The sequence below is a fragment of the Hyperoodon ampullatus genome, assembly GCF_949752795.1.
Source record: "Hyperoodon ampullatus genome assembly, chromosome: 9".
Taxonomy (NCBI): Eukaryota; Metazoa; Chordata; class Mammalia; order Artiodactyla; family Ziphiidae; genus Hyperoodon; species Hyperoodon ampullatus.
The window spans coordinates 99,356,273-99,378,980 of NC_136922.1; the positions used below are offsets into that span (position 1 = coordinate 99,356,273).

Here is a 22,708-nt window from a genome sequence, read left to right on the forward strand (position 1 = left end):
AACAATGAGATGGAGAGAGCAACATTTGCCAAGAAGCCACAGTGTCTGTGATTCATTTTCTTTATTTTAACATTGACACTAAAATAAATAGCATAAAGGAACTTAAAACACTTGGATTTTTCAGCTCTGCCACTAAACATCTCTGACATTTGAGGCTAATTAATATTTTTATATTTATTGGCTTCAACTTCCTTATCAGCAATGTGAAAAAGTCACCCCAGGTGGTATTTAAGGTAAAATGCAAGGCTAATTTTTTATCATTATTTTTAATAACAGTAACACAAAGTTTAACATGTCCTACATCTGCAGGTCTCAACTCGGTGAAGTTTTCCAGGTCTTTTCATACCCTGCCGCAAAAGAATACATTTCTTCTCGTGCCTTCCAAGACCTTTTAGCCCCAAATAAAGGACCAGGATAGGGGTTTGGAATAACTAAAGGTTTTGCTTTTTCACTGCTCAGATGAATATTCAAAATGAATATTACATTAAATTTTGCTGTAGTTTTATGCTTACATGGAAAAATAAACCTGACCTTGTTTCTGAAGGCCTGCCACTCAAGGCTTTAACCATGAACGGATGTTACATTTTATGATAAAAGCATTTCCTAAGTTCTATCCACACAAGCAAATACTCAAGACGTTGAGGCCCTAAAGGGAGATCACTGCTCACCCAGGCTCTTACACAAGTGGGCTTCCTGGCACCGGCAATAGTGTTTCTTCATCAGGAGCTGATTTAATATCCTGTAATAGGTTGATGTAATAGGTTGATGTGTTCCAGTCACATCCAGTTCTGTAGGTAAGGTTAGAGCTTATGTTCCATCCTTTTTATTGTTTCCGGAATGAATTTTAATGTCCATGGGATGTTGAAAGTTACTGTAACCATCAGAATGGCTGCCATAGATAAAAGCCAGTGCTCAGAAAGATGATACAGAATAAAAGAATAATTTTTAAAAAACAGAAATAGCAAAAAGAAATTTAGGTCTAAAATATTGAGTACCTTTTCCCCTGGGAGTAAACTGATGAGTAGGTACAAATGGGGAAAACTGTGCATCTGTGTGAAACAAGATTCCAAAGACCAGCAACATGTTGGTTGTTCAAAATGTTGGATGTTCCACAACGTCCCCGCAGGAATCCCTCCTAAAGATGCATATGGATTTAGAAGGCTCGACAATTTTTAGGAGACCTGTACATATATGTAATTTTTGCAGATTTCTCATCTTAGGAATATGGCAAATCTACCTTATTGGGAAGCAGGAGAAATATCTGCCTCCTTTCTGGTGCATCACATGCCTCCAAGAACACACACAATATCTTCTTCTAAAACAGCAAAAGGTGTTCTCTTGAGTTGACTTTTGTCATAGCTTTTGCAGACACAGGCCCCTACATCCATCTTTTTTATGTATTTCCATTGTACTGTATTGGTTCACCACATAGCGTTCCAACAGGCTCTTTTTTTTTTTTTTTTTTGCGGTACGCAGGCCTCTCACTGTTGTGGCCTCTCCCGTTGCGGAGCACAGGCTCCGGACGCTCAGGCTCAGTGGCCATGGCTCACGGGCCCAGCCACTCCACAGCATGTGCAATCTTCCCGGACCAGGGCACGAACCCGTGTCCCCTGCATCGGCAGGCGGACTCCCAACCACTGCACCACCAGGGAAGCCCCCAACAGGCTCTTTTTCCTTCTGGCACAGCAGATTCATCCTTTTTAAACACTGCTTTTACCCTTTAAATGATTGATTCAGAATTTTCCTTTCCAAATTGAACTTCATTCTGTTTGATTTGTCAAGCACTTGTGTGTGATCCAGCCTCGCACACCTAACTCCCTCTCTTATTGCTCTAGAATCCTAGTTCATGTCCGTCTTACTCATGTACCTCTCTTGTCAGATCACATTTAACCTCTTCCAAAAAGGTTGTATCTTTACCACAATTCCTATCTAAGTCCTACTCGGTTTCTATGTCCTATTTAAATACCACCCTTTTATGACACCTTCTCTTGTTATAGAAATTCTTATTTCTTGCTCCTTTCTCTTAGACATTGCCATTTACTTTTTTCTACACTTGAATACATTAGCTCTTCTTTGATGAAACATGCATATCATGCACACCAGATTCTTTTTAGCCAACATCTACAATCACAGGTATCCTATAAAGGTTCTCTCCTGGGAATTGTAGTTTTGGACCTTCCAGGTTTCGCAGAGCTTTCTCTCAGGATTCAAACTTGATTCTGCTTCACTTTATAAATGGGTGTGTATCGATACAATTCCTTTATTATTATCCCTCACTGAAGAGATGCCAGGTCTTTCAGAACCCTGTTCCCACCCCATGCTGCAAGGAGGAGGCACCAAACAGTGGTGCTGCCCAGGAGGGATTCTGGCATCACAGATCTCACACTTGGCCCAAACAGCTGTGCGATCCATTAGCTGCAATCAGTCCTTCATGGCCCTTAAACTCTCCTCTCAACACACTGATGAGAAGATACCTGGAACTTCCTATAAATGACTCTCCAACTTCTTTTTCCTAGTTTTACTTGCCTTTGGTTATGAGTTTGAAACTTGCCCCCATTGTGTGCTCTATGGCCTATTGAAAACTGACACCTTGTAGTGAAAGGCCATCCAACCGTTATTAAGAAAACTGCTGAGAAGCAAGAGGCTAGGTCATCTGGTTCTACTGCACGTCTGCCCTGACCACCCTCCGGTCCCAAGAACACTTATCACAGTAAGCCCTACGAGGGTGCCTACTGCCCTTTCCCCTGTAGTCATGCTCCAGTAGTGTGTACAGATTCCCAGATTTGTATGGGGAGCAGGTGGGTCACCTCCATGACCTCACATCTTGAGCTGGAGTGATGACATTTTGTCCAGCCAACTCAGAGCCCTCTTCCCACCTGCGATTCTCTCTGCCTTAGGATGTCTGCAAGATATTCTCCCTGTGCATTACCTCGCCATTACTTTGAGAAATCTCTCAAGGTTCACACAATGAATCTTTTACTTCAACTTGTAATCTAATAGTAGTTGACTCTTTTCTTTGATCCAGGAGTTGATCTCTGCTTATAACTATGGACTTGACTTTCGGACTTTTTCTGATTTCTGAAGATCTCCCTTATAGTGGCCACCAGTTTTGTTTTCCCTTTGCTGCAGATGCCTAGCCTCAGCTTCCAGTATCCTATACATAGAAAAGTTACAGCTTTCTCCCCAGGCAACCTCTCAGTATGCGTGTAAGCAAAAATCATGGGGTATAAATTTGAGGAAACTATACCCTTTCCTTACTTTGCAACTTTCAGATTGTCTAATACAATGAACATATATGTTTTTTATTAATTGATTGATCAAATGATGAAATGCCTTGAGGATAAAGCAGTATTATAAGAATTCAAATAGGGCTTCCCTGGTGGCGCAGTGGTTGAGAGTCCGCCTGCCGATGCAGGCGACACGGGTTCGTGCCCCGGTCTGGGAAGATCCCACATGCCGCGGAGCGGCTGGGCCCGTGAGCCATGGCCGCTGAGCCTGCGCGTCCGGAGCCTGTGCTCCGCAACGGGAGAGGCAAGAACAGTGAGAGGCCCGCGTACTGCAAAAAAAAAAAAAAAAAAAAAAAAATGGAGCATACAGTTTCTAAACTAATTTAAAAGGCAGATAGTAATATGGGATATTATGGAATACAATAGAGACTAAATAGACTCCAAACAGCTAAGGACTTTGTAATTTTAAACACTAACACCTACTAGGAATGAAAAGACTGTACCATGTTAATTTGGACAATGACATTACGGATCAACTAATTAATAATAGTTAACAGAAGAAACATGAATGTTAATGTTAATGTTAGTTAATGTTAGTTAATGTTTTAATGCAATACATTTTAGTTTTTGATTTTGTTCAGTACTCTATTCCCTCGGTCTCAGGCTCAGTTAAATACCATCTAAAAGGATTGGTGCCTTCTTCCTGAAAGCATGAATTACAGTTTCCCAGGTGGATATTAGTACTTCATAAAGGATGATTAGAGTTGTTGAATATTTTACAAAGAAAAGTGGATGGCTTGAATGATAATTTAGTTATCTTGATGAACTCCTCCTTTGTAGTTGAAGAAAGACAGTTTTGAAACGTTAGACTTCAAAGAAAAACAGGAGAGGGATTGAGCAGTATGTAAATACTTCATAATTGCAATGAGGTGGTTCAGAGAAGTACCTTAATTTGAGTGAGAAAAGCCTAGAAATACTCCGTTGTCTTTTATGTTGCAAATAATGTCACTAGTTCTTTTTTTTTTTCCATATTCGGTAATGATTTACTATGTCAGTTCTGCTGAAAGTTAAATAAAAATGTAAGCGTTACTTCACTAACCTACCACATTCCAGAAACTATGCTTGAACATGGAAGATTTTTGAACTCGGAACACAGTTTCCCATAAAATTAATACTGTGAGATCAATGATGGTCAGTTTCCCAGACCAATCCATAAACATAACACTCCATAATACAGCTTAAATACAACACATTTGAACTGAGATATAAAGTAGGAAATCCTGTTGAGTTTGTAAGAAGGACCCCCAAAATTGAAAAGGAGCTATTTTTGTGCTCTGGCTGGGAGAGAAAGTAGGTTTCACTAGAGCAGGAGTCAGCCAACTATGCGGCAGATGAAATCTGGCATGCCTATTGTTTACGTTTTGCCCATGGATCTGGACCTTTCACCCTACAACAGCAGGGTTCAGTGGCTATGATAGAGACCATATGTCTCTCATAGCCAAAAATATTTCCTATTTTGCCCTTGACAGAAAAAATAGCTAGTCCCTGAATTAGAGAAGGAACAGGCTCTAGAGGGAACCATTTGTAATTCTAACGGTGACATCTGTGCTGTGAGCTCCAAGGGACAGTGGTTGTGTCTCATGAACTTCTACCTCCAGAGACAAGGCTCATGCCTGGCACATAGTAGGTAGTTAATGAATATCCATAGATGCAGTGTTAGTAAACTTTCAAGGGCTTGACAGATTGATCCCTCTAGCTCTTTCTCATTTGTCCTTTCACTTGTAAAATTATAGATATAACTAAATATTATTTGCAGAGAGTGTAGTTTGTATTATGGTTTCTTTTTGGAAACCACTGAGTTTCTCTCTGTGACCTAATATAGAGTTGACTTTCGTGAATATTGTGTGGGCACTTGGAATTAAAATAAATAGTCTGTTTCAGGTGTATGTGCGTGGATATATTGTTAGCAGATAAAACTAATCATTTGGTTCAATCCTCTTTTCCCTCGGGTATTTTTTTTTTTTTTTTTTTTTTTTTTTGCGGTACGCGGGCCTCTCACTGTTGTGGCTTCTCCCGTTGCGGAGCACAGGCTCCGGACGCGCAGGCTCAGCGGCCATGGCTCACGGGCCCAGCCGCTCCGCGGCATATGGGATCCTCCCGGACCGGGGCACGAACCCGTATCCCCCGCATCGGCAGGCGGACTCTCAACCACTGCGCCACCAGGGAGGTCCTCCCTCGGGTATTATTATTTACAAGGAGGAGGTGTCAAAATTGGTTCTCTCCACATTTTCTTGCACTGCCAACAATGACTGCTTTGTAGGTGTATCAAGGCATACAGCGAGCTTTTTGTTTGACTATACTCTCTATCTGTAAAACAGATCCTCTTAACCCCATATGATAAAATGTATACTGACTTCTGCTTTGAATATTATTGATATTACATTCATGCTTCCTTGTTTCCATTTGCCTAGTTCAGTCAATGGTGCTTATCGATGCCCCAGAAGAGAGCAGGGGCATCTTCTTGTCTCATTGCATCTTCCTGTCCCCTCCAGTCCTCCAAACGATAACAAAACAAACAGAAGGAAATTTTTTCTTGTATTTATTTGTTTCTCTCTTGTACTTAGGTTTCTCTCTGTGCATTTTTCCTCAAGAATTGTACATCTTAAATTTGATTTGAATTATGTATATTACATTATACATATTAGATGATAAGATAACTTTTATCATAGTTATGGAAATCTAGATTGTATTTTTAATTGAATCTGTGCTTTCTTCCAGTTTCATATCATAATTTATCCATTCATATCCTTATAAAAAACAATCTTACCTCTCTTATACTGTCTTGTTGTTCCTTATTTTTTTCTCTCATGTGTGATATATTTGAAATTGAGTTTCCTTTGCTTTCATATTTGAGTGATAACTTGACTGAGTATAGAATCCTTGGTCACACTCTTTTCTCTCTCTCAACTCTATTATCTTCCGGCATGTAATATTGTAGATGACAAATCTGAGATAACTTGATTTTCTTCGTTTTGAGGGTGTCTTCTTTCTCTTACCTGGAAGTTGATAGCATTCTTCATTCCCAAAATTCAGTATCCTTTCCGGAGGATGTTTCCATGTGTTTCACTTTCATTCATTGTATATTACCTACTTTTTAAGACTACATAATACATTCTGATGACTTACCTGTAGTTTGCAAAACTAATAAATGTCAAAGCTAGGACCTGAAATCAGTCTCTTGTATCCTGTTTCTGTGCTAGCCCTTAATCTCAAAACTTTTGCTGCAGTGTAATCATATCTGTTCATGTAGGAAAGGTCTGAGTTAGACTTAAATTGTGTTTACCTTAGAAATACTTCTAAAAATGCTAGTCATATCACTAACATTGTTGAGGGAAGCCCGTTTAGGGCCTTTTCTTTTCTTTTTCTTTCTTTTTTTTTTTTTTTTGTGGTACGCGGGCCTCTCACTGCTGTGGCCTCTCCCGTTGCGGAGCACAGGCTCCGGACGCGCAGGCTCAGCGGCCATGGCTCACGGGCCCAGCCGCTCCGTGGCATGTGGGATCTTCCTGGACCGGGGCACGAACCCGTGTCCCCCGCATCGGCAGGCGGACTCTCAACCACTGCGCCACCAGGGAAGCCCTAAGGGCCTTTTCTTAAGGGAAAACGCATCTGAGAGAGCATAATCGTCACTCAGAATATCATCCCACGCGGCTCTAGTGGGTGTGAGTAGAGCATGAAAGGTTCCCCAGAGAGCTAGCATCCGTGGCTCAGGCAGCTTCTGCTCCAATGTGAGATGGGTCAAGGTCAGTCATGTCACTTGTGGGAGGCAGACAACACCACGGGCAGCTGTGATGCTGTTGGCACCACTAGCACCGAGTGCATAAGAGGATGATGGCAGCTGTCACAAAATAGCCACAGCACACACATGGGCCAGGTCTGGGGAGTTCATAAATATGCATGTTATTACAAAATCAGAGCCTGGAATCTGTTTGATCACTATTTGTGCCCTTGGGACCTCTCTCTCCCCTCGCTTGGTCTGGCCTGGCTTGTGACAAACTCCCCTCCTTCTCTCTCTCCACCTCCCCCTACTCGTGATCTTTTCTCTGAAAACGTCTCAAGGAGCATCTTTTAAAAAATTTTTTATTGAAATATAGTTGATTTGCAATGCTGTGTGTCAGGGTGTACGGCAAAGTGATTCCGTTTTGTATACATACACATAAAATGTAATATATATTCTTTTTTTACATTCTCTTCCATTATACGTTATTGCAAGATATTGAGACTAGTTCCTTGAGCTATACAGTAGGTCCCTGTTGGTTATGTTTTATATATTGTAGTGTGTATATGTTAAACCCATCCTCCTAATGTATCCCTTGCCCCCACCTTCCCCTTTGGTAACCGTAAGTTTGTTTTCTATGTCTGTGAGTCTGTTTCTGTTTTGAAAATAAGTTCATCTGGGGCTTCCCTGGTGGCGCAGTGGTTGAGAGTCCGCCTGCCGATGCAGGGGACACGGGTTTGTGCCCCGGTCCGGGAGGATCCCACATGCCGCGGAGCGGCTGGGCCCGTGAGCCGTGGCCACTGGGCCTGCGCGTCCGGAGCCTGTGCTCTGCAATGGGAGAAGCCACAGCAGTGAGAGGCCCGCGTACAGCAAAAAAAAAAAAAAAAAAAAAGAAAATAAGTTCATCTGTATCATTTTTTAGATTCCACATCTAAGTGATATCATATGATATTTGTCTTTCTCTGTCTGGCTTACTTCACTTAGTATGATAATCTCTAGGTCCATCCATGGTGCTGCAGATGGCATTATTTCATTCCTTTTTTTTTTTAAACATCTTTATTGGAGTATAGTTGCATTACAATGTGTGTTAGTTTCTGCTTTATAACAAAGTGAACCAGGTATACATATACATATATCCCCATATCTCTTCCCTCTTGCGTCTCCCTCCCTCCCACCCTCCCTATCTCACCCCTCTAGGTGGTTACAAAGCACCGAGCTGATCTTCCTGTGCCATGCGGCTGCTTCCCACTAGCTATCTAGTTTACGTTTGGTAGTGTATATATGTCCATGCCACTCTCTCACTTTGTCACAGCTTACCCTTCCCCCTCCCCATATCCTCAAGTCCATTCTCTAGTAGGTCTGTGTCTTTATTCCCATCTTGCCCCTAGGTTCTTCATGACCTTTTTATTTTTCTTAGATTCCATATATATGTGTTAGCATACGGTATTTATTTTTCTCTTTCTGACTTACTTCACTCTGTATGACAGTCTCTAGGTCCATCCATCTCACTACAAATAACTCAATTTCGTTTCTTTTTATGGCTGAGTAATATTCCATTGTATATATGTGCCACATCTTCTTTATCCATTCCTCTGTTGATGGACACTTAGGTTGCTTCCATGTCCTGGCTATTGTAAATAGAGCTGCAATGAACATTTTGGTGTGGAGAAAAGGGAACACTCTTGCACTGTTTGTGGGAATGTAAATTGATATTTCATTCTTTTTTATGGCTGAGTAATATTCCATTGTGTGTACATACTACATCTTTTTATCCATCCATCTGTTGATGGACACTTAGGTTGCTTCCATGTCTTGGCTATTATAAATAGTGCTGCAATGAACATTGGGCTGCATATATCTTTTTGAATTATGTTTTTCTCTGGATATATGCCCAGGAGTGGGATTGCAAGATCATATGGTACCTCTATTTTTCGTTTTTTAAGGAACCTCCATTCTGGTCTCCATAGTGGCTGCACCAACTTACATTCCCACCAGCAGTGTAGGAGAGTTCCCAAGGAACATCTTTGCAGACAGGAAATTCAGTCAGGGAGCATAGAACTCTCTCTTATCCGAGCTTACCATGGGCACATGTTCTGCCTTCCTAGAACGCAGCATGGATTATTGTGAAGCAGTAAACCCTCTGATCCTGAAATGTATAATGATAAACGCAAGGTTGTTTTCCTGTAAACCACTAATATGTTTTATATTGCTGACTTACCTGCTCCAATGCACTTCCTCATTTATTATTACCAAGGTGACCAGAAGAGTTCCTCTGAGTTTTTGATACTTTCAAAACTCACAATTCTCTGTCTTTCTCCATAGTCTTAGTATTTAAGAGTATATAGCAGGGTATGGGTAAATTAAAACATCTTACAGTGGAATGTAAAAACAACTTTATATCAGTTTATGTATTAAAATATTAAAGGGAAATTACCTTTGAAGGAAAATTCCTACATTGAAATAGACTTATAGAAAAAAAAGAAAAGATTTCAGAAGGAGGTCCATGTACTGATTGATATTTAATTCAGCCCATCAGTGTATTTGTTGCTTGATATAAATGAGATTTGAAATACTGCAGTGAACTTTTTTAGTGCAGCATTTTTGGATTGTTAATTAACATATATACCAACTAACTCAGAACTGGAAGTGTATTAGGGCTAGAAGCGACCTTAGCAGTCATTTAACCTATCTCCTCCACTTTTGAAGTAGAGAAAAAAATACTGCATTGCCGTAATCAGTGAGCTAGTTAATGGTAGAACTGATCCTAAAATAGGGACGCTTTATGCCAAGTTTTCCCCACTTTATCAAGTTTCCCCCTGTGTCCGGCAACCCATTGCTTAGGTATGTTAATGTGTTTTAGAGGACTTTGATATCACTTGAACTCATTTGATTCTAGGCTATTATGTCAAAGTAATATGACATTCCTGGTGATTCTCTAATATAAAAGTGACATATAAGTGATTTTGTATAAGGGATATAAAACTATAACCAGCGTGGAAGGTAAAATAGTTGAACAATTATGTAGTCCGCATACCCACAGCCAACCGAATAATAAAAGTTCATTTATTTTGCACCGTGTATCACAAGAGTAGCCCAGAGTACACCAAACTAGTGAGCTATTGAGCTAACATCTGGTAGATATCAATGTGACATCTCAATTGGTTATTTCTTGGCTGTATGAATAATGTCACAACTGTGTTAGATCAGTGGTTTTCAGCTGTGGCTGTACATAAAACCCATCCAGGTACAAGCTAAATCAGAATCTTGGTATGTGGGGGACTAGACATTGATATTTAAAAGTGTCTGGTTTTGAGAAATTCATTAACCTTTTTGCTAGTAATGATGTATTGTAGTAATTATGAATTTCTTTAGTACAAAATGTACTTTTAATCACAGTACTTAAAGATGCATATTGATATGAAATCTATTTGTAATCATAGAATGAAAATTAGAGAGAGAAAAATGTATTAATTTCAGATACGTTCTAATTCCCTCGTGCAGTGGAATTTGAGCGTCCTTCTTTGATCCATACTCACTAAATCTTTAAAATAACAATCATAATGCTTAACTCATAAAATAAGCATGAGGATTATATTGGCCACATGATACATGGCGCACAGAGAATATGCTGAATGATGATGCCGTTGATGATAGAGTAATCATGTTTATCAATAATACTTTAGCCTCAAGAAGTTCAGTAACTTTCCCAAGGCCATACAACTAATTAAGGTTGGACTGGGGATTGCAACTTGCCACATATATTTTAGTTTAAAATTCTTACCACCAGTTATGTCTTATTTAGCGTAAAGTTGAAGATTAAGGCTAATAGAGTGACATAGAGAAAGGCAAAATGTGAAACAAAGTTTCTGTACATGTGTGAAGCAGTTTACAATTAAATGGGTATATTTGCTTAGATGTTGTCCAACAGGGGATTGTCAGCATTGACCTTTTAGCCAGGAAGCAAATGAAAAGAGAAGAGATAGGACCATGGAGGTGATATTTTGCAGGTGTGACGGAGTGAGGGTCCTTGAAATTCAGGGTAAATCAATTGAATTTCAACATTCAGATGCAATTTTTGAACACTTGTGCTCATATAATGTAATCATTTGAAGCCTTATCACACTTCAACTGCAAGTAATTTACAGCTGTTTCTATTGAGAGTTTATCATGTACAACACCCCTTTAACAATATGAAATGCCATCCAGTCACCATGGTTGCCATATCTAATGGCTCTTCTGCACAAGACCCCATAAATTACTTTAATGGAGCGGTAATTTTCTCACATAAGTGTGCGGTTTTGTGGCTAATCTTCCAAGAACATATGTTCACAGACGCTAAAGACAGCACCCTGACTTATAGTGCAGGGTAATAACAGAGATAGACTTCAAGGGAGCCATTTCCTTATTGAGCCTTGGTGAGAACTCAGGAAAGTGATGCAAACCTTATGCGTTAGTTTGTTAATTAGGAGACGGATCATTCATCTCTGCTGCCTTTTACACAGGCAGGAAGGACACCGGCCCTGGCCATCCTGCAGTAAGCGAAGGAGACAGACAGAGTTGTGTAGCTGTGCCCCTTACTGATTCTGGGCTTTAATCTTCAGTGCAAGAGCAAATATCACCACTGTCAAATTGTACCTTGTCATCTTGCGAAGACTGGAGATAAGGTAAAGGATCAACACAGCTTTTCTACCCTGGTGGAGCTTGCTTTTCAGTGTCTGTGCTAATTGTACCATTAGCATGGCTCCACCACGTGAGAAAACCGTGTAGTGGGCACTTTTTCACCATGGCTCTGGCTCTTTGTTACAACATGCAGTATCCCCGTGGTCCCAAAATCCTTCAGCGACAGTAGGCGATGTCCTGCCTCCAGAGTCAGAGTTAGTGGTTTCATCTGCCCCACCTTACAAGCGTAACTTACCAACTCATATTTGCTAAAGAAACAAGATACAAAGCATTCCGCAACCTTTTATAAGTAATAACAAAAAGAAAAGCAGCATTTTTTAACGCTAGTCTTGTAGTTCAAGAAATGGATCATACATGAATCAAAAAGTGACAAAATCTGGCTTCCCTGGTGGCGCAGTGGTTGAGGGTCCGCCTGCCGATGCAGGGGACACGGGTTCGTGCCCCGGTCCGGGAAGATCCCACATGCCGCGGAGCGGCTGGGCCCGTGAGCCATGGCCGCTGAGCCTGCGCGTCCGGAGCCTGTGCTCCGCAACGGGAGAGGCCACAGCAGTGAGAGGCCCACGTACCGCAAAAAAAAAAAAAAAAAAAAAAAAAAGTGACAAAATCCTGATGCTCACAGCATCAGAAGTGACACTTTCAAAGAGTATTTTTGTGTGTGGCAGAAATAGACCGATCCCTTCTCTCTCTTTCTAAATAAACATTCCATTTCATTAAAATGTCATTTATGTTTCTTTAAAAAGCATGTTCTAAAATGTAGTGGTCAAAGAAGTAAATGTCCAGTGTACATAGTACAAGATAGAAAAAAGATATTTATAGAATACATGACAAAGCACAACAAAATTTGAGGGACTCCAATCACATGAAGCTAGCAATTAGATGCAGAAGTTGAATAAAGTTCATCGTGTGTGTGCGTGTGTGTGTGTGTGTGTGTGTGTGTATATATAAGTTCATTGTGTGTATATATATAAAATTCTTTTTGGTCACCAAGAATTTTAATTTGTTACATTTCAAACATAAATTTATCTCCTGAATCCAGGGTTCAAAATAACCTATAAAACACATGTAATATGAAACTTTCAGCCTGTTTCCAAATGCTTTCTAGCCTCTTTTCACAATGCACTGCTGGCTAAATCAGAAACTCTAATTAAAGTTCTTATCCTAAACTAGAAAAATTTTTAATTTAGACCAATTTTTGACTTTCATCCATAAACTCATGAGCTTTACCTCATAACAAAATAATAACAAAAATTACATTTATGGTCCTAAAAATATTTTCATATGAAGTTTATACCTCATCCTTTACCGGTGCTAAAACTATCCTTGCAAACATCACAAAATGCTGCCTCTTCTGAGTCAACGGTTACTATAAAAGGCAGCGAAATGTAGCAGGAAAAGAACAGAACTGAGGATCAGAAGACCTCAATTCTAGTCCCAAATTTGCAGCTAGCCACTTCCCCAACCTGGGCTTTCCATTGATAAAATTACATTCCACATACATTGAAAAATTTAAGTACAAATATGAGTGTTTGTTTCTGAACCCCACTTTGTTGCTTTAAAAACAGGATAGACGGTTATTCTTCAAGGAAGAATGTAGCAAAAGTCCTTCTCCGGACATTCTTCTTTTATACTTTCTTCGCTAAAAAGATGCTGCAAGCATTCCAAGTGCCTTGAGCCTTGGGGAGATAAAACTTCCTTTGCTTGCTACAGTGTGTATGTACGCACTTGATTCTAGAAACAAGGGATGCATTTTTAAGGATGGCTTGATTTTTGTTTGAAAAAAAAAAGTTTGCACTAAAACATTAAATCAGGTGCAGTTTATATGGCAACCAACCAAGGAACACCAGACAGTAAATAATGCAGAGAGCACTGCACATTCAAACACTCAAAAAAGAAAATAAGAAGAAAAGAAATTGCACCAGTATTGCGCTCACAAGGGGGGCATAAACTAAATAGTGACTGACACGGTCTGAAATTGATTTCATTCCTTCTTACCACTTTTCACTCAATGGCTTCTTTATAACTTTCAATTAACCCACTATCTCTGCCTGCTATTTCTCTTTTATGGCTAGTGATATTTAAAAGAGCTACTAAATTATAGATTCAGACGTTTTGAAAAGACTTTTTGTTACTGTTTCTGGTATGCTTGGTTGGAATTAAAATTTCAAAGGATGCAGGACTCACTAAACTAAAACAACAAGGTGTTAGGATTCAAGACCATATCAGCCCAGCCAGGGAGTGATCTGCCAGCTAGGAAACACTGTGACATCATGTGTTCTCCTGATGATTCGGGCCATCCAGGTGCATGGTTCAGGAGCCTTGGCTTTTTGCCTACTATCTGTTTTCCCACATTATCCCAGTGTTTGAACTGTTTCCCCACATTATCCCAGTGTTTGAATGGATTTGTGCTCACCACATTGTTTCTCTTTACACAAGAACTTTCTTACATACACTGCAACTCTGGAAACAGATCTTTACATCCAATTTTATATAAAAATCTAGGTTCTTTTAGACGTCAGAATTGGGGCTTTGTTTCTTTAATTAAAGAAAAGAGATTCTCTTTTCCAGTTTTCAAAAAGTTATTGCGTGTTTCTCAAAAAAAATAGCAAAAGCTTAATGATTGGGTGAATCCCACCTCACGTAAGAGATCCATCAGCCCTTGGCCACCAGCTACTCTAGACTAGAATCAGTTTACCATGTGAGTTCTCTTGGTCTTTAGGTTTCTGTGAAATCTGACTTCTGCTTTCCCAAGTACACTGGAAGAACATCAAGTTTTCATATGACTCTAGAAAGATCACATATCACTACGTCTGAATACACAGTGAGTGATGCAGTGCATTAGCTAACGGTGCTTGACCTTAAAAGTTATTTGACAAAGAATCACTCACACTCATGGTGAAGTTAAAATGAACACTTAGAAATGACACATCCCTAGCATATGGTATTTATTTTTCTCTTTCTGACTTCACTCTGTATGACAGACTCTAGGTCCATCCACCTCACTACAAATAACTCAATTTCATTTCTTTTTATGGATGAGTAATATTCCATTGTATACATGTGCCACATCTTCCTTATCCATTCATCCATCGATGGACACTTAGGTTGCGTTCATGTCCTGGCTATTGTAAATAGTGCTGCAATGAATATTGTGGTACATGACTATTTGAATTATGGTTTTCTTAGGGTATCTGCCCAGTAGTGGGATTCCTGGGTCATATGGTAGTCGAGTGGCAGGGCAGGAATAAAGACGCAGACATAGAGAATGGACTTGAGGACATGGGGCCGGGGAGGGGAGGGGAAGCTGGGGCAAAGTGAGAGTAGCATTGACATATATACACTACCAAACGTAAAATAGGTAGCTAGTGGGAAGCAGCCGCATAGCACAGGGAGATCAGCTCGGTGCTTTGCGACGACCTAGAGGGGTGGGATAAGGAGGGTGGGAGGGAGGCTCAAGAGGGAGGGGATATGGGGATATATGTATGCATATGGCTGATTCACTTTGTTGTACAACAGAAACTAACAGCATTGTGAAGCAATTATACTCCAATAAAGATGTATTAAAAAAAAAAAGAAGAAATAACATATCCCTGGCATTACTCTCCTTCTTTCTGGAGCAAAATGAAATGATGAGAGACTCTTACACAGGTATTAGTTTATGTTCGTCAAAACAGCAAACACAACCTCTGCCATGTATGCACGATAACTACAAGGAAGGTAGAAAGAAAACAAACACCAGGCATCACATGGGGGTTTTGAGTGGTCAGATCACTTATAAGTTTAGAACAGCAGTCCCCATCCTTTTTGGCACCAGCGACCGGTTTCATGGAAGACAGTTTTTCCATGCACCGGGGGATGTGGGGGGGATGGTTTCAGGATGATTCAAGTGCATTACATTTATTGTGCACTTTATTTCTATTATTATTACATTGTAATATATAATGAAATAATTACACAACTGACCATTCATGCAGAACAGTGGGAGCACTGAGCTTGTTTTCACTTACCACTCACTGATAGGGTTTTGATAGGAGTCTGCAAGCGGTTGATTTATTTTGGCCTCTGTGCAGTCAAACCTCTCTGCTAATGAGAATCTGTATTTGCAGCCACTCCCCAGCGCTAGCATCCCCGCCTCAGCTCCACTTCAGATCATCCGGCATTAGATTCTCATAAGGAGCGCGCAACCTAGATCCCTCGCATGCGCAGTTCACAATAGGGTTTGCGCTCCTATGAGAATCCAAGGCTGCCGCTGATCTGACAGGAGGCGGAGCTCAGGCGGTAATGCAAGCGATGGGGAGCGGCTGTAAATACAGATGAAGCTTTGCTCGCTCACTCGCCACTCACCTCCTGCTGTACGGCCCGGTTCCTAACAGGTTGCAGACTGGTACCAATACATGGCCCAGGGGTTGGGAACCCCTGGTTTAGAAGGTCCCAAAAGACTATCTTTTGGGCTTATTTAAGGTAAGCTTAAGCTTACAAGGAAAACTTTACTGCAGACAGTTATAGAGCATCAGAGGAAGGCTACATCAGAAGGGACCAGTAGAAGAAAAGATTGTACGTGGCAAGTATAAGACATTACAAACAGCTCCGCAGTCGAGATAAGATTTATCTACAGCAAGAAATCTGTTTTTATTGAATGTTAAATATACAAATATATATTCACATAGAAATATATGCATAGAAAGACATACACCAAGAGTTAAAGATTCTTTGTGTTGTTGCAGTATTATTGGAAATTTCTAAGTTCCTTTATCTTGTCCACACCTAGTGTTCTGGAGGACTTCCTTGTATCAATATTTCCTCTATTGACAGTTTACTTCCTCCTTCTTGTTAGTGTCAAAGCTGTAGGATATGATCTCTGAGACAGTGAGTAATATTGTTGTTCGATATTTTTTTTTTTTACCAATGAACTTCCTTCATTTCCTCAGGAGTCACCCCTCTTTCTCTAGGAGGTGGTCTCCTCTGTTCAGCTAAGGAAAAATTCTCCACTGCAGTTAAAAGGAAAGACCTACAACATTATAGGTTAATGAGACTTTCCACTTTCTTTTTCCCTAGTGTAGCTTGGAACAACCGAGTATTTTAAAAAATTGTGTAAAAAATAAACTCAAGGGCTTCCCTGGTGGCTCAGTGGTTGAGAGTCCGCCTGCTGATGCAGGGGACACGGGTTCTTCCCCCGGTCCGGGAATATCCCACATGCCACGGAACGGCTGGACCCGTGAGCCATGGCCACTGAGCCTGTGCGTCTGGAGCCTGTGCTCCGCAGTGGGAGAGGCCACAACAGTGAGAGGCCCGCGTACCGCAAAGAAAAAAAAAAAAACTCAAAATGGATTAAACACCTAAATGTAAGGCCAGACACTATAAAACCCTTAGAGGAAAACATAGGCAGAACACTCTATGACATAAATCACAGCAAGATCCTTTTTGACCCACCTCCTAGAGAAATGGAAATAAAAACAAAAATAAACAAATGGGACCTAATGAAACTTAAAAGCTTTTACACAGCAAAGGAGACCATAAACAAGACGAAAAGACAACCCTCAGATTGGGAGAAAATATTTGCAAACAAAGCAACTGGCAAAGGATTAATCTCCAGAATTTACAAGCAGCTCATGAAGCTCAGTATCAAAAAAACAAACAATCCAATCCAAAAATGGACAGAAGACCTAAATAGACATTTCTCCAAAGAAGATATACAGACTGCCAACAAACACATGAAAGGATGCTCAACATCACTAATCATTAGAGAAATGCAAATCAAAACTACAATGAGGTATCACCTCACACCAGTCAGAATGGCCATCATCAAAAAATCTACAAACAATAAATGCTGGAGAGGGTGTGGAGAAAAGGGAACCCTTTTCCACTGTTGGTGGGAATGTAAATTGGTACAGCCACTATTGAGAACAGTAGGGAGGTTCCTTAAAAAACTAAGAATAGAACTACCATATGACCCAGCAATCCCACTACTGGGCATATACCCTGAGAAAACCATAATTCAAAAAGAGTCATGTACCACAATGTTCATTGCAGCTCTATTTGCAATAACCAGGACATGGAAGCAACCTAAATGTCCATCAACAGATGAATGGATAAAGAAGATGTGGCACATATATACAATGGAATATTACTCAGCCATTAAAAAGAAATGGAGGGCTTCCCTGGTGGCGCAGTGGTTGAGAGTCCGCCTGCCGATGCAGGGGACGCGGGTTCGTGCCCCGGTCTGGGAGGATTCTGCATGCCGCGGAGCGGCTGGGCCCGTGGGCCGTGGCCGCTGGGCCTGCGAGTCTGGAGCCTGTGCTCTGCAACGGGAGAGGCCCGCGTACCAAAAAAAAAAAAAAAAAGAAATGGAGTTATTTGTAGTGAGGTGGATGGACCTAGAGTCTGTCATACAGTAAGTCAGAAAGAGAAAAACAAATACCATATGCTAACACACAGATATAGAATCTTAAGGAAAATAATGGTTCTGAAGAAGCTAGGGTCAGGGCAAGAATAAAGATGCAGATGTAGAGAATGGACTTGAGGACATGGAGAGGCGGAAGGGTTACCTGGGACGAAGTGAGAGAGTGGCATGGACATATGTACACTACCAAATGTAAAATAGATAGCTAGTGGGAAGCAGCTGCATAGCACAGGGACATCAGCTCGGTGCTTTGTGCATCTAGAGGGGTGGGATAGGGAAGGTGGGAGGGAGACGCAAGAGGGAGGAGATATGGGGATACATGTATATGTATAACTGATTCACTTTGTTAGGAAGCAGAAACTAGCACACCTTGTAAAGCAATTATACTGCAATAAAGATGTTAAAAGTTGTGTAAAACCCAGAATGGTATAAAAATCAGAAAAGAATAGTTCTACTTAAATTCACAGTTTTTATTCCTTGTAGCAAATAATATCACAGAAGACATACCAAAAGACATTTGTATAGGGATTACTACTTTACAGTGTAGGTAGTCGGTTTGCACTAGTTTAAAAGTTGCCGGGTTTTTTTATCAAATAAATTCAAAGAGCTTCCTTTAAAGATCGATAGGTAGTTAAACTGACCTTAGAAAACAGGTGTGTAATTGCTCAACTTTTTAAAAAGGTGTGACAGTGTGATTGGAATTTAAATTCAAGGTGTAGATTGGGAGCCTTAGCTTTAAAAGTACCTGTAGATTTTTGTTTTATGATTCTATCTTAAAAGGTACTCAGAGCTTACAGTTTTAATTACAGCCTCACTAATTTGTTTCCAGATATATTAGGATTAAAGTTTAAGTATAACATGAACACAATATTTAATCCTTGACTTGTTCTTCAAAATGTGCATCTGCTTTGCATTTTTGGAGGCAGAATGACTCATCTAGTCTGACAGTATGTTGACTTCATTCTTTTCTCTAGAATTAAACTTGCATAAGAACCAAACATTTTTTCAAGCTTTAAAAAGATGCCTCTCGCTAAAAGTGGGTTTTGGAGATTTTTTAGTATCCGAACAGTCTTGCTTACAATTTGGAAATATCTCCCACTAAAGTAGAATTTGGAAATGTTAAGGAAAGCAATGAAATCTCTGAGGGCAGTCTTCTATAAAATGCCAATTTTAAATTGAAGATTCAGAAAATAGTGATGATTTAAAGAATTGTGGCAAATGGATAGATCACTTGAATAACTTAAAAATGAACAACTTTATTGCGACATTAAAAAATGGAAACTCTGAGTCCCAAAATAATAGAAGTGGTCTAAGTTCTATGTATCCCTCAGGATTTGTGCTGCCCATTTGTCTAATTGGGTGTTGCTGGTGAATGGCAGTCTTACTAGCTTTAACACACTTAAATTTATATTCCTGACTCACATCACCTCACTTTCTCACAAGTTCAACCAACTACACTAATGCATTCTCTTATGCTTTACACCTTAAATTTTGTACAAAATGTGTGAGATCGTCACTTAACCTGTCTTCAAGCTGGGGGAGAAAGCAATATTGCCAAATTTATATTCCTTTTTCTGACGTTCTAGAGGTGAGTCTTCATCAGAGCCAATGAGCACAGATACGAGCCTGGCACAGAACATCTTTTTTTTAATATAAAACTAAATTCTGCATTTAATATACTAAGTTGGACAATTATCTGGTACTGTATGTGAATTCCAGGGTAGTATTTCAATAATTTCATCTGTTTCTTGACATTTTTTCAGTAGTACATATTTAAGTTCCAGAGTTACCTCTGTTCCTTCAAAGACTATCTTATGACATCAAAATATACCATTTCTGGGCTTCCCTGGTGGCACAGTGGTTGAGAGTCCGCCTGCCGATGCAGGGGACACGGGTTCATGCCCCGGTCTGGGAAGATCCCACGTGCCACGGAGTGGCTGGGCCCGTGAGCCATGGCCGCTAAGCCTGCATGTCCGGAGCCTGTGCTCCGCAGCGGGAGAGGCCACAACAGTGAGAGGCCCGCGTACCGAAAAAAAAAAAAAAAAAAATATATATATATATATATACACATATACACATACCATTTCTCCCCAGTCTCAACCCTGTATTCCTTTGCTCAACCAAATGCATCATCACTTCCACCTCCATGCTTGTTGATTCCTGCCAACGGCCACTTTATTTTCCAGTACCTCTTTCTCCAAATAATGACGACTATAAGTGTAAGTTCTCTTTAAGATTCATCTAATTAGCAATTATGTCTTTAAATTCTTCCTTTAAAACATCTGATGAAATTGTCTCTTCCCTGCCACTGGATGGGGGCACATAACATATACGAGATGGACTCCAGTAAATGGGGCACAGTTTATTATACCTTGAAGTATCAACCTGAATTATGGTGGAGAAATTCTAGATGAGAATTGCTCACCCAAGATCAATCATAATGCACTGAACCAAGGTGTCAGAGAGTCAGAGCTGGGAGACAGATCAGTAAGTTGACATAGGAATGGGCCTGTAGGGGTGGGCAGAGCAGAAAGATTAGAAGTGAAACCACCAGGGCAGGACAGGAGAACAGATGGAGAGAGGAGACCATAGGAGGAAAGGGAAACACCACAGATGGGAGGAACTACTATAACTTACCGAAACTGAAAAATAAGATCCATGACCACATTAATTAAATAATTAGGGTTCTAATTATATCATAGTGCAAAACTGGAAGGAAAAATGTCCTGTTTTGTCCTTTCTTTTGTGTGTGTGTGCAAGTGTTTCAGCTCTAATAATTTCCTGGTGCCCTAAGAATAAATTTTCTATTTGAAAACACTTTACCTCCTTTTGTAGGGGGTGCCCACCTCAATGCTATAGACCAATAAGGAATTAGAGAGAAAGAGTGGAAGGAAGAAACCGATGGAGATGTGAAAACATTGTCCCATCAGTGATACACAACTTCTCACTTGATTTTTCCCCTAAAAGGATTGTGGATGGCACTTGTAATATTTCTGTTTCTATGCTTGAAAAAAAAAGCCTCCCTTCCACCACAGCCCACCCACCCCGAACCCCACCTGCTTGCCCCATGGGCAGTATCTGGCTAAAAGATAGTCAAAAAAGTTTGAGTTTATTCCTCCAAAATCCCAGCTGATGGAGTCTGAAAACTAATTTTAAAGACAGTTCAATTTGTGAGTAGTGGCCTTGGGTAGTCCCAAGAAATGGAATCCTTCCAAAATATCCACAGTGATTGTTGTGTTCTTCCAATACTAGAGCTAGCATGACTTAAAATGTGCATATCTGCATTCCCTCTTCTAATCCTTTTGCTTCTGGAGAAGCTCAGACTTTGTCACTCTACCAGGTAGTAATGAGTATGGCCTCTGAATGGAACTAAAAAAACATTGCATACTGCAAATGGAGTAATGAAATGTCTTTCCATAGCCTGAACAGTTTGGGTTAAAAAATATTTTATTAAAAACAGACCCTGAATGGCTGAAACCAAAAGGCATGTTTCCCAGAGGGATCATCATCAAATTCATACTTCTTCAAAATGGGGTTTTCCATTTTTTTGTTGGACCCCAGCTAAGATATTCACGACTTAGAGAGGGAAATGGAATTCTTCTCCTTACATCAATGAGACAGGAAAGCAGAAATGCACAGAGCATTTATATTAAAGTAACTTTTAGAAAACTGTTTCAGGTTAAGAGGTAAAGCACGCAATCAGTACTGATCTTTCCACAGGGGAAGTACAGCATCATAGAAAACAATCAGCAAGGACTACACTTAACGGGAATTTTGAGTCATTACATGGGACATTTCAGAGGAACCTGAAAATAGTTTAAGGCTCCTAATATAAAGAAGGAAGGTTACATTCAAATAACCCATTCATTCAGTAAGTATTTATTGGCTCCTGCTAAGTGCTGGTTACTCTGCTAGGTGTTCTGAGAAGTATTAGTGCAGCTACAGAGTTTCCCTTCAACATATTTACAGCCGATTGGATTTTCCAGAATGTATTACAGTTGGAAAACAGTAACATAGAAGAAGAGGATCAATAGACCCTAGAAGAAGAAAAATTCCAAATGAAGCAGAAAGGAAAATAGTCTTTTTTAATCCACACTAATTGTGTCAATTGTGTGTGTGTGTGTGTGTGTGTGTGTGTGTGAATCAGATATTTATTAAGGAAGAACTGAGAATTGACATTGATCTCAATTAAATTGTTTTTGGTATTATTTATAATTTTTGCTTCAGTTAGTACTTTGTGAAGTGTATGTCATTCTGTCTATCCCTGAATTTGTTTTTGGTCACAAATCATTTTGCTGTCTTTATAAAATCCTAAGGTCGAGAAACACGCAATAAAATCACCCTTTTTGACAGTTCTCTTTAGAGCAGTTGAAGTGAGGTCGGTGATAGAGCAGAGAACAACATAGACAAGAATAAAGCTCACTCCTGGCTTCCTGGTTTTCTATATAGTAGGGAATTAGGGGTGACAATCCTTGTGGTGACGGGTGGGTGTCTTGTTTATATATGAAAAGCACTGTCTTCCTTTAGACTGTGTGCTTATTTGTGGTTCTTTGGAGGGTTGATAATGGAGATCATGTGGGGCTTTTACTACACCAAGCCATCCTTTGAGCTGCCCCAAAGAGTTACATA

The 22,708-nt window shown here is 40.1% G+C and overlaps 1 protein-coding gene across 1 annotated transcript in view; it reads left to right on the forward strand.

The window, feature by feature from the left end:
- CNTNAP2 (contactin associated protein 2) overlaps nt 1-22,708 on the forward strand; it is a gene marked incomplete at both ends in the record, with an annotated part of 2,063,650 nt that overhangs the window by 77,661 nt on the left and 1,963,281 nt on the right. The gene's annotated exons all lie outside the window — the stretch shown is intronic.